A 5559-nucleotide genomic window follows, 5' to 3' on the forward strand; every position below is an offset into this window, starting at 1 on the left:
AACAGGTCCCATCAATATTAAAATAATATATCTAATCTTGTTTGTTTTGATTCTGGATTCACTAAGTAGCCTTCTGATTATTTATAAATGTAGTTTCATGCACAGACCAGCTACAAGGAATATAAATATCTGGTCTTGTTGAAATAATTAACAAATCAGCATTTTGGTTATAACATTGCATATAAGTTTGGATAATGAATGTTTTATTTATCCCTGATCACCCTGGGGAGTTCCTAAAATTGTAATCAGCTCTGTGTATTTGCCCCAGAGTGGGAAATAGGTGACTTCACCTATATAATACCACTTGGGGAGGAAACTTTATACTGATCAGCCAGTCTTCTCTAGGGATGCCTCCTCCTTCCATTGTATTTCAAGTTTTAACACTACCTTCATTGTCAGAGCTGATGGGTCTGAGCAACAGGAGCTGGGACATAATCTGGATAGTCTTAGTCAAAGGAATAGAAACTTGAATTGGACCTTAAAAGACAGATATGATTTAGATGGTTGACCCAGGTGGGTCAGTCAGCTGTTCACTTCTGAAAGACATGATTGCAAGATTCAACTCAGTAACAACTATCAGGAAGCTTTGAAAAAATAAAGGTTTATTTCTTCCTGGGTTACTCACAACATATTGGAAAGGCAGCAAAAAAACTATCATTATTTGCAGATGCTACAATTATTCTCTACCCTCAGCCCCTCCCCATACCCAAGAGACTCAACACAAAATTTTCTAATAAGAATAAGTCAAATGCAAAAAATATATATAGCTGTCCTATATAGCACTTATAAACAATTGGAAAAACATAATGTAAAAAGTCTCATTATTGAAAGCAACAAAACCTCGGGACTATCTGGATATAAACTTGATAAGTGACTTGAAAGACTTATAAGAAGAAAACCCATGAAATCTTACTAAAACATAAAGGAAGACTTGAGATAATAGAGAGGTATGATGTGTTTCTGGTTGGGAAGACTAAATATTAGAAAATTTCATTTCTCCCTAAATTATTCTATAAATAGGATGCACTATATCAACATCTCAATGGAATTTTGTTTGTAAAGTCTACAAATTGTTTTGATTCCCTGTTCCTTCCATAGGGCCCTTTCCCCAAATACCATCACATTGCAGGGGCGGTCATATGAGTTTGGGGGGAACACAATTCAGTCTATAACACTGGGTTGTTGAAAGAGTTGAGAAATAGGCTCTTCTTCCATTCTCCCCTCTGCAGGAATAAACACAGCCCATAGCTTTGGAGTAAAATACAATAATCTCCTTACAAATCGCCATCTGAGGTATCAAGAGAGTCCCTGTGTGCTGGGACTAAGACCACCTTTCAGCAAGACTCCATGTTCATTTGCAGGAGTCAGGTGGGAGCCCAGACCTCTGTGTCTCTTGGCAAGACACAGTGACATTTGGCCTCTCATAGTTTTGGGACCTCCAGCACTGGTTATCACTATCCTTTGGTCATCCAGTGGATGCTGTGGTGTGCTGTGAACAAATGGAAATCAAAATCATAAAAATACTAATAACCTATTCTATGACTGTACCATAGACACAGCGTAGCTTTTTAGGAGAGCATTAAATGAAGGGTGGCTTCTTTGACAGTTTGTGACTATATCAGCTCTCATGCTTCCTGGCTCCCTGGACTAAAGCCACCAGCACAATCTGCAGAAATCATATGAAGAGGGCATAACATAGTGGACCCAGTGATCTGGGGAGAAGGAGGCAGGGATATGAGGAAGAAGAAAGATGTGTGGTGATGGTGAGTGTCTATGAGTGAGGAGAAGCTGAGAACAAGAGGAGGGAGCTGGTTTCTGCAGAACACTCTCAATCAGGCAGAGCTGGACACCATCACTTAGAGCAGTGTTCCTCAAACATGTCCAAAAGGAGAGGGCATAATTAACAAAAGTAAGAACTTGCATTTCCAGAGAGTTTTCCTCTGGAGATTCTGATTCACTAAGCCATGGAATCTGTATGTTCATATTTAACAAGTGATGTCAGACTAAATAAAATACAACTTGACTAAAAGTAAGGATAAATAAAGGAATTATGGTTAGCACACAAATAATCCAATCTAGAGTTCTAGGAATATTTGAATGCATGGAGATAGAACAATAATCTTACAGCAGAACATTTGAAAGGAGCACAGACAAAATGGTAAGCAAAGATCCAAAGCATCTTAACTTTGTCCTTTAGGAGAGCATTAAGCCCACCCTAAATAGCTGGCCAGATTTTTAAGAGTTAAATTGAAGACAGGACCAAAGAATAATGAAGTGCAGTACTGGGCAACCAAAGCTTTAGGAGAGGAACTGGGATGAGAGCATGTCGCCTGCTGCCACCTCGTGGCAGAATTGTGTAGTTAATAAAGACAGGTCGCAAGCCGGAAGAGCAAATGCTGGTCTACTATTTATGAGGGCCAAACTTCCTTTTCTAGGGCTATCCTTTTTTCTCTGGATTACGATGTTGAACAGGAGGTGGCTGGTCAGAAATAGGGATTGTGTTCAATGAGAGAGGTCTCTGTCATCCTCCCCTTCATCTATTCCATTTCCCCAATATTTAGGGTGAGGCTACCTCTTTGAATCAGACAGGCTATGTCAGACGTAATGTGAAAAGTCTCATTCTTAAGGTGTCAGATGGCTGACTGGGGCTTTCAGAAAAGATAGATCTCACCAGTAGCTGGAGAATATGGTTTTCTACATGATGAGAACTGAAAGGTTCTTTGAAGAGTGGTGGTCTTTTCTCAATTTTTGTCTGAGTGTGGGTTGAAGTTAGGGGTGAAGTTAGCACTCTGAAGTGTGGGTTGAAGTTAGGGGTGTTCTCATCATTTCCCTGACATTCTCTTAGTTCTGCCCACCTCTGTGTTGGCTTCATTATCAAGCTGGTTGGCAAGAAGTTTCCAGCAGTTTCAGTCCTCACACAAAAAACTTAGAAGATAAGTAAACTGCTCCTATTGTAATATTCCAAGCAATTAACGCTGATCAAATGGTCCATTGTTAAGACCAGAACTTTGCTTGGGGAATGAGATTTACTATTTATATTAAGACAGTCTTTAGAGATGAAAGTGAAGTAAGCTTCCCCTACGACATAGAGAATAAAGGGGGCTAAATGGGTACTTGAATAAAATCCTGGTTGTGTTCTGTTAAGAAAGTGAGGGGAGGGGGGATGGATGCTGGGTAGGCAACCAACAATGTTCATTTAGTATCAGTGATTGATTTGTCACAGTACGACACACAGGTGATGATACTCAAACTGAACTAGTGTGAGGGAACTGATATTAGTGGGGATTATAGTAAACAGAAATAGAAGAGAAAGCACTACTCAGTTCTAGGCAATGTGACCATGCAAGAATACAAGAATATATGAACATGTTAGAGCTTCAACATTTTCAAGAGGAATTGATAATCTGAATTTTTATGTCAAATATTCTATTTTATTTTATTTTATTTTTGTTTTGTTTTAAAGATTTTATTTATTTGTCAGAGAGAGAGCACAAGCAGGGGGAGTAGCTGGCAGAGGGAGAAGCAGGCTCCCCACTGAGCAGGGAGCCCAATGTGGGACTTGATCCCAGGATCCTGGGATCATAACCTGAGCTGAAGGCAGATGCTTAATGGACTGAGCCACCCAGGCATCCCTCAAATATCCTATTTTAAATGTTGGAAACTAAATTGGTTTTTGTTTTTAACCACAAAAGGCAGCCAATACTGTCCAAAATAAACAAAGCTTATCTGTTGATGAAATACAGCCTGTGAAACTCTAGTTTATAAACTTTAGGCTAGAAGAACAATTGCTTGTCATTCGGTGGTCCTGTGGATGCAAGGCTTATCAAGAGCGGAGCAGCCAAAGGAGGGAGGTCAGAGAGTTAGTGTCATTATCTCATGCAATACGTTTCAGCAGGTGGGTCTGATGCCAGCAGGCCAGGTCCAGGGACCCAGAGGCGTCCTGCAGGATAAGCCAAGAGGATCCTTGGCTTCGTGAAAGATGGAAATAAAACTTGAGCCAGCAGCAAGTGAGAGCAGAGTTTATTGAGGAGAGAGAGCAGATACAGATGGAGCATCCAGGAAACTCAGAAAGGAAAGGAGCATGAGTCTTGTCTTTGTTTGGGGTCTGGGGTTTTGTTGAGGATGGTGGTCTGGTGTGTGTGTCCTCTCAGGCATCCAGGTACTGGTTAGAACAAAGACAAGGGCCCAGGTGTTATTCCTTGGAGCTAGGGGTCTTGGCATTGAGATGTCTAGCTCTGGTGGTCTGGAGCACTCTAATGATAGCTTCCTCCAGTCATTCTCACCTGGTCCGTCCTTAGATGTCATCTATACTAGAGAAATCATTAACTCCTTGTCCCTTACAAAAGGACATATGCTATTTGCATTACAAGGCTTGTGTAAAGTGGGGTGGGGTGCAGATCCTAGCAAGAATAGAGGCAGGAAAAGGAACAAAACGCAGATTTTTATGGATTCCTTTGGTTTCCCTATATCTTAGGTCTCCAAACCTCAGTTCTCAGGCTTCTGCTTCACCTAACAAAATCTGAATTCCATTGGAGCCAGTTACTCCTTTCCTGACTAGGCAAAAACGACTTTGATACCCCGAACCACAAACACTTGTTTACCTTCTTACTTCATGCACAGGTAAGACCCTGTGGGTACAGGAACCAAAGTCTTCATACTACCAGAAATCCAGCGTGGCCTAGGTTTGATCCTTTTTTCAAAGCTGCCTAAATTCCATTGGTTCTTTTCCTTCCCTTTTGTTAAGATACAGCTATCATTCTTGCACCTCTGAGCCCCTATATGATGTCATTAGGTAGTTTTTCATAGTTCTGTGAGGCATAGTTTTTCACTGATAAGTTAGATTGATTACCTTCCTTTCATTAGGCATTTAGCTTAATTGAATGGGAAATAGTTTGTTACTGACTAAAAATCAATGCCTAATTAGCTTAAAATAGACTAATGTTGAGATCAGAAACTACTTTTGATTTATGTTTCTTATCTTTTCCCTGGTCAATTTCTTGTTCCAAAGAAGCAGAAAAGCAGTAACTGTCAACCCTGTTTGCACCTTAGCATCTTGGGGGTGGAAGAGCGATAGAGGACCGATGCCCATGCCAGGCCCTACCCTAGAAGGACCCAACTCCCCAAAGAATTCTAATGTGTTGGCACGACTGTATATAGTTTCCCGTAAGAAAAACCTACAAGCCTCCGGAACCCATCAAATCGTTTGGATTTTCTCCAGAACCCTTCATTTCAGCACGAATGGGCCGCGAGTAACCACTTCCTGAGATGGCTGAGGCTAGTTCTTTCCACCCGGAGGTTGACCGGACCATCGGCCAAGCGGCAGTCTGAACGAGTCTCCACAGCACTAGTAAGAGGCACTTTATTTCAGTAGAAAAACTAGGTCGCAGTAACATAGGCCAACAAGCCAAAAAGTCACGGCGCTCTGGCCAACGACTGCGGGGACAGGGTGCACGCCGAGGTCAGCTGCCTCGCGTTGCTACAGAGACGGCACTTGCTTCTGGGCGCTCGGCGCCCTCGCGGGGCGTCACTTCCGCCCGGCCGCGCTGAAGCGCCTTCCTC

This window comes from Mirounga angustirostris, unplaced genomic scaffold (genome assembly GCF_029215605.1).
Source record: "Mirounga angustirostris isolate CCGP_5_RB_7025 unplaced genomic scaffold, mMirAng1.0.hap1 SCAF_15, whole genome shotgun sequence".
In the NCBI taxonomy this organism is placed as follows: Eukaryota; Metazoa; Chordata; class Mammalia; order Carnivora; family Phocidae; genus Mirounga; species Mirounga angustirostris.